This window comes from Synchiropus splendidus, chromosome 7 (genome assembly GCF_027744825.2).
Source record: "Synchiropus splendidus isolate RoL2022-P1 chromosome 7, RoL_Sspl_1.0, whole genome shotgun sequence".
Lineage (NCBI taxonomy): Eukaryota > Metazoa > Chordata > Actinopteri > Syngnathiformes > Callionymidae > Synchiropus > Synchiropus splendidus.
The window spans coordinates 17124428-17136182 of NC_071340.1; positions in this window are offsets into that span (position 1 = coordinate 17124428).

Sequence of the window (11755 nt, forward strand, 5' to 3'; positions counted from 1 at the left end):
CCATGGCAACAATACTGCAGTGGCAGAAGGCTAGTCATCTGTGATGAGAATAGAGATGAGGCCTACTGGGGATACTCTTTAAAAATCCAAGGGTTTGCCATACCATGGTCCTTTGGAAATGGCAAAAATGAATTCTAAACCTTTTAAAAGCCTAAAACCAAAAATGTCAAAATGGATTTAAAAAAAGAAAATTTGTAATTGGCCGATGATACGAAAATAGAGCAAAAATAAATGATCCCGATTTTCTCAAAGACACGAGTTTAAATCTTTCAGTGACGTACCATTCAGATAACCTCACATATATGGCTACACGTTGGTATTGGTTTGGTTTAGTCAGTGTTCATTTTAGATATGGAGACCTGTGCTCCTGCTTAGTTAATGCTGAGCGTTGTTATTTTAATGTGACTGTTGTAGTAGGCTTATCTGACCACTCGGTGGCGCTGCGGGGTGCCGTTTATTTCCGTGTCAATCGAAATGAATTATGTTAATTTAAACTTGGACTTAGGGGTTTAAGAATACGAATTTAAGTCACGTTAACTAAATATAAACTTTTTTTCTAAAGTGGTATGTCATAGAACAAGCGGATAATTGATTGAATTATTATTGTTTTAATTTTAAGGTTTTCAAGCATGACAACTGACATGCAAAGAAGAGAAAATATTTCTGTCTTAAGTAGTAAGACCAATTCTTTATTTTTACTTTCTCGTTTGTGAATTACAATGCCACTTACTGTCAGCTATTAAAATGAATCCAAGTAAATTTGTATTCCATCTGGATGCCTGGACAAACTTTACACAACCTTAAATGGTTTATTTTAACAGTGAATGGAACTATTGTCCAAAGCAATACATTAAATCATCTTGAAAGTGAAGTCACTTGGCGGCGAATCAAAAATAAATTCTGAACTTCTAGAACTGTTGACCTGAGGTCAGCGTCCTGGAACATTTGTTGCAGTGCAGCTTGTGTCCAGCCGAGGGCAGTGTCACAAACTGTTAGGTAACTTGAGGTGGGGGCGGTGCAGTCAACTTGACTCTGTCTCTGTCTCCTCACACTGATGTTGAAATGCTTCCACACTGTTTGCTCTCGGGCTGCTCACCATATCGAAGTCAAGGTGGCCTCCCGGGAAGCGTTCGGCCCGCTCCAGATGTGCGGGCGGTTTATCACGACATTTGACCTTGAGGAAGATAAACCTTCTCTGTACCTCTCGCCAAGCGCCCCGTTGCCAAGATGGCGACAGGGAGTAGTGACTCGCCTGAGGCATGGACTGTGTGTAGCGTTAGTCAGTTCAATGCGCGGCCACTCGCTGGGGTGCTAGCTGGATTCATGATGGCTCTGTTGATTCATTGGACTCCCATGTCCTGGTTGGTTGGTCATGTGGTCCACAGGGAAGCAGGCTGAACTCACAAAATGGCGTCGCAGTGTTTTGGAGTGGGTGGATGGTGGTAGCAGTGACCCATGGGGCCCTCGTGAAATACTGCAACTACAGTGGGGGCCATCATGCCAAACATGAGGGAAAAAACCCCAACTATGTGTAGAATTGATAAAATGGACCTGAAAAAAATGTAATGAACTGTAGGAAAGGATATTAGGAAGTGTAAATATACCATGAAATCTGTATTATATTTTGTTTTATCTGCTTTTTTTTTTTTTACATAAATCAAAATCAAAATATATTTTTTTCTAAATATATTTTCAAGTTACTTTCAATATATTTTGAGGAACAAGATTTACTCACAAAAACATCAAATGAAAAGAAGAAGAAGGTCGAACTGGAAAAATGGAACGCAGTGTCATGGCATCTGCCTGGACAACAAACAAGGTTTCAACGTTAGAATTTATTATTTTTTACTTGATGGTTTTGTACTTGTATCTTGGTGATAAAACCCCTGTGATTGTAGCTGTATTGCTCATCTATTAACAGCATGGGTTATACCTTTGTTATAACACGCTAAAGTTATCAAGCTAAACCAATGAGTTTAGACGTGTGCATGTTTGAATGAATATTTATTTTCATACAAAACACTGAGTCCCTCCTGATTATTTATCATCCATGGATTTTGAATGACTTGTCAATATATCTATCATATATTTATGCATATTTATTTCTTCATCTCAACTCTCATGGTGTGGATATGTAGAAACCTACAGTTGCCCATTGTGTGAGCTGCAAGCACTAAAATGGAGGAGAAAAACAAATATAAAGACCTAAACATAAATGAGTTGAATCTGGAATTCATGTGAAGGAAAGGTGACGCTTGGAGGGGTTGCTGGTGCTACAATGCAACCATTGATTTGTTGCTTGCACGGTTGTGTTGCCAGCGAGTCTGTGACAGTGTTGTTGGTCCTGTCTGGGTCAGTGCTGGGCTCTAAGTGCTTTCTCCTGGGAGGGAAACACACTGCGAGTGCTTCAGCCCAGGATTGCTCAGGCTTGTTGGCAGGTACAAAGGTCCAGACCGTCGCGGTCAGGAGAGTTCGACCCTGCCGCGGTGGTGTAACCAGAGGGAATCTGGAGCAACGTGTGCCGTCCTCCCGCGTCCTGGACTATCAGTCTCTGTTTATTGCCTTGTTCTTCTCATGAGAAAGGAGGGCTGTTGGCTTCTCGCCGCCAGTAGACAGCGAGTTTATCGCGCAGGCCAAGCAGTGATGGCTTCATCCAACCATCGGGAAACTCAAGGAAAACCACAGACATCTGTGTGGGTCACATGATGATCATGTGACCCTCCCAGGGGACATAAACAGCTTGGTATGTGCTGAAGACATTATCTGGAAAGGAATGCGGAACAAGGGGGTGGTATGTGTGTTAGGGGGTCAGGCCGCTGTTATGGGGCGAGGCTGCAGTTTGGGGGGGTCATTAGCATCGACTGCTGGTGATATCATCAGACTCCACTGGTGCAGGACTTCCTGAAGGGCAGCTATCTCCTGGAGGCGCTGAGCTTACTAAGACAAGTACAACAGACCCTGAGAAAGAAGTCGTGACGGCAGCCACGCACAGTTTCCGACACCATATCTTCGACCCCCTCCTGTCACCATGGAGACAGTAGAACCACAAAGGTCGGAGCACCTCTGGGTTCAGCACTGAGGCGAATGTTTCACCGTGTCGACCTGGACTCACTAGGTGGCACCTCATTTAACAGGTCGACAGGCTCGAGGGTGGAATCACAACCTTGATCTAAGACACGAAGGAGAAGGCAGCTGACCTGAAAGCAAATCTAAACAAAGTGGAGCCAGCCTTTTTGTGAGCGGCGCTGGTCCTTCTCTCTGGACACCCCCCTCGCTTGCTACGCTTCCTGCAGCTAATTACAGACGCTGGTCCTCCATGCTCCCCCTCAGAACAAGTCACTGCGGGTCGACGACTGCAGGACCTGCCGGCCTGTGTGAGGGCGTAATGACAGGACGCGACGGCGTAACAACAGGCTGCTGATTTGGGGGTTTGGGTCTTAGGGTCCTCAACTGACGGTGCTGCAGGAGAAACCTGACATTATCTCTGTCTGAACTGCTCCAAGAAGCACTTTCTTTGAAAAAGAAAACTCTTTTATTGACCGTTTGGGAAATGAATCGCTGAGAGTAACTTTCAAAGTATATTATACTGCACATGTATTTTCCATCAACTGCGCCTCGGTCCGACCTTCTAGTTCCTTTCTTTCATGAGTTCTTGTGTTGCAATTTTCTTCATGACAGTCAAGGGTTCTGCTTTTCATTGTAACACGTATTTGCTGTGTATTGAGTGGATTTTTCATGATTTCATGTTAGTGTGAGGAAAACATTTTTGAGCTCATAGTTTTCTAGTTTGCTAAAGGCCATTGTACTTTGTTATGTAACATATTTTTGCTGGTTCATATCATCGACTCAGGTTGATGCTTTTGGACTTTTTTTTTTCATTTTAACATCTTTTTATGTCTAGACTTTATGTTCTGTGTCATTGTTTCTGGAGTGGGGGAGGAATGTTTCCTGGCGTCTAGTTTTGTTTTTGTTTCCCTTTTGACATTTGCCCTCTGCTGCTCTCAAATGTGACATTTTTTGAAATAGCAAAATTACGGTTTGTTTTTGGTCCCAACTACTTTTACGTCACAGTTTCATTAGGTCATTTTTTTCTTCTTTTTTGTTTTTTTGAATCATTTCATGATTTTTATTCATGTTTCTTTTATTTCTTAGATTATTGAGATATATTGCGTCCAGTTTCTTCTTGTTGTTTAAAAAATGTTTATTCATTTTCCAGTAATTTCCCTGGACATTAATTAATGGTTGGTTTTTTTTTTTATCTATTTATTTTTAATTCCTCACATTACACATTACAGAAAGACATTTTGGAATAATAAATCACTCACAAGATGATTTCATTGGTTTCTATTTTATTTATTTATTTTGGTGAAATAGAAACTGTACCAAAATAAAACAACTGAAGTGTTAGACAGATCAAAGAAGAGCTCACAGAAAATGTGAGAAGTGAAAGTCTGGATCTTCGTCTGTAGTTTCCATGAGTGAATGTTTGTTCTGTCCTTGTTTGCGTGCCCCCCCTCTTCTCGACACACCACCGCCGTCTCTCCCCCTCAACGCCCCCGACCTTGCCATCCTTCAGCAGGCTGTGGAGAAACATTCCAGATAAGTGCCGGCTTGCTGCTCGCTCACTGCGTCCTCTGTTCTCCCCCCTTCCCCTCGACCCACAGCTGTGAAGACCACTGCACCAGCGCAGTTCTGGGAAAGATCAACTCTGGTATAACATGTGTTGAACGGATTTTATTTGTTACCATATAGAGTTGTTCTCCGTTTTGATCTGAGTCCAAGGCCATGGTTCTTGATCAGGGTGGAGATAAGATCTTCCTCAGGTTGTGGGGTGGAAGCATCTCAGGGTCTTGTTCATGAGTGAGGGAAGCATGGCGCTTCAGTCTGTATCTGAGGTAGAGAAAGTACACCACTGACCACTGGGTTTCTCCTCACCAGCTTTGTCCCCAGGACTAGATGAGGCCCCGGGTCAGACCCAGGACAGACCTCAGTGTTCCACCAGAAGATCCAGAGGAGGTGTCTGGAGAGAGGGTCGTTTGAGTGGCAAACGTTCACCAGCACTGATATGAGAACAAGGTCAAAGACACTTGTGAAACCCTGCTGTCTGATCTGGCTCCAGAACCACAGTTTGATCGAACACCGCTCACTTCACCAACAAGAAAGTTCAATATTGAGTGAGCTTTTGGAGTCCAGCGGCGACACACATGGGTGTGAGCTGTGCGTCTCGAAGGTTGCTGGTTCAAATCCACTCAGTGGGGTTTCCTCCTGGTCCTCGCCCACTTCGACAACGGGACACGTTTCCCGGCGATGAGCCGCAGTCTCGCACTGAAATAGAGCCGGTTTGCTCTCCACCGAGGCCCAAACTGGAAATCACCTGCTCTGGTTTCAGCTTGGCTTTCCTGCCTGAGTGATCAATTTCACTGTCCGCCCACATGACCAGCGCTCAACTGCGCCGGGCCCTGAGCTTCTAGTTTCTTTCTTTCTTTCATTGGTTCTTGTGTTGCATTTTTCTTCACAACAGTCAAGGGTTCGACTTTTGCTACACGACTTCATTGTAACACATATTTGCTGTGTATCGCGTAGATTTTTGTGTCATGTTAGTTTGAGGAAAATAAGTTTGAGCTCATAGTTTTCCAGAACTTTGCTGAAGGCATTTGTACTTTGTTATGTATTCTGTTTTTGCTGGTTCATATCATCAAGTCAGGTTGATGCTTTTGGACTTTTTTTCTCATTTTGACCTCTTTTTATCTCTAGACTTGTCGTTGTTTTTGGAGTGGAGGAAGAATGTTTCCTGGTTTCTAGTTTTGTTCTTATTTCCCTTTTGACATTTGCTTTGTGCTGCACTCAAATGTCACATTTTTTTAAATAGCAAAATTACATTTGTTTTTTTGTCCTAAATTTCTGCCTTTTTTAAGTAATCTTATTTTTTCCTTCCATTTGTTTTACAGTTGTTACTGTACTTTTTTTGTCACAGTTTCATGAGGTCATTTTTTTTCATTTTCATTTTTTGAATCATTTCATGATTTTTGATTTAATTCTTAGATTAATGACAATATATTTATGTGCCAAGTTTTTTCTCGTTGTTTAAAAAAAGTTTATTTATTTTCCAGTCATTTCCGTCGACATTAATAAATGGTTGTTTTTTGATCAATTTCTTTTTATTTGTGTGAATCGGTGATGCCATGTCCAAAAGTGTTTCAATTGTTTTTCTTAGTGTCAGACTTGCCCTATCAGTCATAAGAATCAGGACATTATATATCAGACTGTTTGCTACGTGGAAAGTGGTTGAGTTTCGTAAGACCAGTCCCGCACTCCCCCCCTCCCTCTGCTGGTTCCAATAAAGTCCATTCATGTCTGGTTAGAAAGTGGATCCAGCAGCAGCTGTGAGGATCTTTGTGTCCTCTCCTGGTGAACCTCAGACGACCGGCTTCACAGCCACCTGGGGACTTCCTGTTCACGTATGCCTGTCGACCCGTAAACCAAAGCAAGTCTTTTTCACCGGATAAAACTTTGTCTAGGCAGGGATTTGAACCAGCAACCACTCTTGCACAAACATGGCGTGTTGAGACAGAAGTGTGACCACAGTTCTGGAGATGTTTGTTGACTCAGACGTCTGTAGGTGGTCCTGATGAGAGGACATTAGTCACAGGCTGTGGAGTGTGTGTGTGTTGTGTGGGGGGGCTTGTTTATCCTACTTTTCTGGGGACTACTTCTTGTTAAAAGCCTGCCTTTATGGGGACATTTGGCTGGACCCCACTATCTTAAGCCTCAATTTCAGGACGAAGACTTCAAACTAACTGGGTCATTTTAACTGGGTTTCTGTTTGGTTCAGAGTCCTGTTTATGGTTAGCCATGTGTTTTGGATGGTTAGGTTTATGGAGAGAGGCTGGGGAAAGGGTTATAGCAATGAGAGGTCCCCACAAGGATAGAAAGACCTATCATGCATGTGTGTGCGTGCTTCTGTGTGGGTATGTTTTGACAAGCCTCCTTCTTGTAAGGACATTTTGCTTTGTGAGGACATTTTGGCCTGTCCTCACAAGGTTCATTCAGAGGGTTAACACTGGGGAAAGGGTTATGGCAATAAGGGGTCCTCGCAAAAATAGCAAAACGTGTGCATGAGTGTGTGCACTCTGTGATCATGTTCAGACAGATGTTCCTCTTTGATGGAGCCAGTTTGAAAGAAGCGCAGTTGTTGAAGATTAGAAGCAATCCTTCCCTGAACCTGCTGACTCATGGTTCTGCAGAAGTGTCAGAACCTCGAGTCAGCAGGCCCGGAGCTGCCACGTCGGCCCGGCAGACCCGCCACATGTGCAGGAAGTGTAACCATGGAAACAGTCTGGACGGGAGACAGCCTGATTCACTCAGCAGGACTCACATGGAGACTCAGCTCAGAGGAGATCGTGCCCTTTATGTTGAGCTAACCTGAAGTCACACAGAGTCCTGTGGCTATAAAAGTAAATCATGAAATGTTATGAAGTTTTATGTTATGTTAAGAAATTATTATTATTTATTGATCCAAGTGAATCTGTCAAGGAATCCCACACACCTGAGTGAGTCCCTCTGACTTGAGTATCCGACTCATAAATCAAGCGCTGACACACAGATTTCCGTCGTGACAATTCAATTCCAACGTACCAAGTCACCTTCAGTATCGACACTAAAAATCACAAAAAAAATGTGTAGCTTGATGAAAACAGAGAGTGAGTGTGTAGCCTGTCAGTCAGTCAGAGTAAACGTGAGCGAGCAACTAGCTTCAAACATGCGGCTCCATGAACTTGAGTGACTCACAGCCGGAACGCTCTTCCCTGTTTGTGGTGGAAAATCGTTTGTTCCTGCCTCCCAGCTGAAGCTCTTATTCCGCTTTATGGGTTTAGCAAACACGCTCCTGCAGCTCTGTCGCCATGGAAACCATGATAGGATCTGTCCTGCGGAGCGTGGCCACATGCGTCACTCGGCCTGGCCGGCATGAGTCGGCCTCATGTTCGGGCCGCGGCTGTGACGCAGGGGGTTTCTGCACATTCACGTCGAATGATTCAGAAACAGCACTTTTTTTCACCATTTTAAGTTTGAAGAAGAACGAACATGGCGCTGCAGTGGGAGGGTCAAGAGTCGACTGTGTCATTGTGGTTTCTCACCTCTCAATTTGACGGAACGTCTTCGGACTCCCGAGCGCGATCAAGTCCCAGCTGCCACGGCTTCAGCATCTCTATATAACACTGCTGAGCGCATGAAACAGACACCGCCGGGAAAGTTGATCCAGATCCGTAGATTGGTGATGACAGTGTCGGATTAACAAATCTGTGACTGAGATGGACAGAGTCAAGTGTTAGCGGGAGTGTGTAGCGTGAGGGTTAGCTAGGATATTGACCATGAACTGATGGAGGACCTTGAAACACAGGGGTTGAGGTAACTAAGTCCTGTAGTAACGGTGCATGTTGGTGCTCGCTTCACCTCCCACGTCGGTCCGGACTACACTGGCTCATCCACTTCCTGCTCAATGAGCAACACAACAGTTGCTGCCTTCCTACTCTCTTCCCCCTGTTTTCATGCCAAATATCACGAAAAAGTCTTCAGCTTGACGCTAATAACTGGTACGCTAACAGTTATGTTAGCAATCATGTCAACTTTATGTATAATGTTTGAAAGAAAAATTCATTTTACAGAACATAAAAGTTTTAAAATATCAAAAACGTAAATTAAAGTTCAATGAATTTTAACAGGTGTAAAATATCCAAAATATAGGACTAAACAATGCATATTATAATAATAAAATAGATGAAATGCAATAATTCAAAGAATAAACAATATATAAAAACAATAAATGAATCCTGCAGAAATTATGTCAAATTTGCATTTTGCATGACTGAGGATTGACGTCACTGCCTCCGAGCTCTGAAGAGACTGACACTCTTTATTTGAACAAAGTCGGATGAATTTAGAGTTCAGAGATAAGACGGCTTCCCGGTGCCTTCATCTGCTCTCCTGACTTTGTTTTTCATCTGAGCTCTCTTGGATTTCTGAAATCCATCGTTGTGGTTTCTGCTTGGGAACCATCAACACCTCAGTCTGGACGGGAGGTTTGTGTTCCCCCATGGTCCTGGGAACCACAAAGGGCCGTCTCAGGTGAGCGGACAGACAAAGAGCGGCGCACAAAAGACCCCATGGAGCTCTGCTGCAGACCCTCCCTGGAAGAAGCCCCGGGGCCCCGGCCAGGTTTACACAGCCACTTCTACTGGAGGAACTGCCGGGGGGGCAGGCGGGAGACTGTGGGATGCGGAGGGTGGGAACCACTATGGGAAATAAAATGTTAGTATTCTCAAGTAGATGTCTTCACCACTGACCAGCCCCATTAAATACTAAAGAGAGCTGGTTAAATTCGTAGCTATACTTCTTCTTCTTGATAAAATGTTTACAGACTTCTACTCAGATGTGCAGCAACATTGTTCAAAGCACATGAGTTCTTCTCAGTTCGATCCATAGAAAGAGGCTGATGATGGGCGAAGACGGGTTTGGTTCCAGGTGGGACCCGGGTCAGACATTGAGGCACCAGACATTGATGACATCATCAACATGGATGAAATGATCTTCTTCTGCGTGTATCACCTGAGTCCTGAAAGCCGTGGTGGAGGGGTGGACCGCCGCTGACCCGGTTCAGAAGACTATTCAGGAGCTATTCTCCTCCCTCACTGGCAGTGTCAGTTACACGACTCTTAGCGCTCATAACCAGGCACGACCCAACACATCGGAACCGCTCCGGGCCAAGTCTTCCGCCCTGAAAGCTCCAGTTGTGTAATGTCTTTGAAAGCGAGGCAAAGGAAAGTCCATGACTGAAGATTTCAATGTGCTTCTTCCCAGATGATAGAAACATCTAACAATATTTGATATCTCTTGAGCAGGATTCATTCATTGAATTATTATTATTTATTGTATAAAAAAAAGGTTGATCTAATTACATTTTTTGTCACAACTAGTATGTCATTTACACTTTTTGTAAACTAAAAAATTACATTTTAATATTTTAACCTTGTTTGTATTTTGTAAATATTTTAATTAATAATTAAAAGTCATGGATGTTAAAAAAAAGCTAAAAATTCATTTTAATATTCATTAAAATTTTGCTTTTAATTTTAGGTGTCACAGTGCTTTTATGTCTCCAGTTAGTTATTGAATTACATTTGTTAATTTACATTTTTCAATTGTATTAAAATATATGTGAATATATTAGTATTTTTTCATTCTTTCTTTACAATACAAAAAAATTCTGTTTCCATTAATGTATTTTTTATTGTATTGTTCACGTATTCCCTTTCAGACAATGTTACAACAGCATCATCATTACTATTAGCGTCACTATTCACAGTTCAGCTGAGGAGAACCTGAGCTGCGGTTTCCCGAGGAAGAGGATGTCCGTCGCAGAGCTGTTCTGAGAAACTGAAGTGAGGTGCTGATGTGGTTTTTCTGAATCTCAAAATTGTACCAAGAAATCTTCAGCTCGCTGTAGCTGACAGTGGGAGGTAACCAGAGTCTCTGCAAACACAGAGCCCATGACCTCGAGGAAAAACACAACCAAAGAAAATCTACCACACCAGAGCTAATGTTAAGAACACGATGCAAAACCGCTCAATCCACTGCACAGTTGAAGCCGCCGCGGCCCGACAGAACCGGCCCAGTGGCCCGGATTTGGCCCCAGAGCCCTGAGTTTAGCGCTTCCATCAATCAAATGAGAAAGCCTCTGGATGAAAGAGAGAACACCCAATGTCATGGCATTCATGAGAGCACAGGGCCAGGGAAGGGGGGGTTCAGGACTTGTTCGGGTCCTCATGTTAACACACTGTTGTGCTTGTCGACAACTGTGTCACATGATGGTGGAGAGACTTGGAGCGGGGTCCGTGCGTGTGATCTAATCAGTTCACATTCAACGAGAGCTTTTGTGAGTCGGAGGCCGCAGCAGTAACTGTGATCTCTTTGTGTCGTGGATCTGAGCCTGCAGGGGGAAAGGTGTGTCCCCCTCCCCCTGCAGGCCCAAAACACCAACAAGTCCTCCACTGACCCATTTTCTCTGTCGGTGCAGAAGAAGTCGGGTTCCGGTGCCAGGAAACTCCCTAGTTGCAGCAGAGGAGTTATGCAACAGGGTTCCTGGAAATATGAGGCTACACTTATGCAACACTCACAAATACACACTCACTCTCAAACGCACACACAGATTCAACAGAACAAACAAGATAATGGTGTTCCAGATAAGGTGGATACTGAGGAAGACCGACATCAGCGGGTCTGTGGTCAGGCTGAGGATCCTTCCTGCTGCTGAACCAGGCCACAGCCAGTGTTTGGACTTGTGAAGGAGAAGCGTGTCCAACAGTGGAGCATGTCGCACAAACACCAGACCAGAACTGCTCTTTCAGACTGCAGAGTTCAAGTGTTGCAGAGAAGCGGTTTCAAGAGAGGATGGATTTCACCAGTCTTGTATCTCCTTCACGTCTTCCCAGGGAACATGTCTGTCCCATCTACCCAGGGAAGCAAGTCTTGAAAGGCTGAGGAGTTAAGTCCCATTCATACTACCTTTAGGTACAAACTTGTACCCGTCCTTTTCTGACGGACTTGCCGTCACTGATCACTCTTTACATTGATATTGTTGTTCACCAGTATATCCACCGCGGGTGCAACCCAGACTCAAAAGTTTATCACTAACATAGGTGCGAGTGGAAAAAGTATTGATAACAAACCTCTTGCACCAAAGAGGAACGCGGAGGTGGTG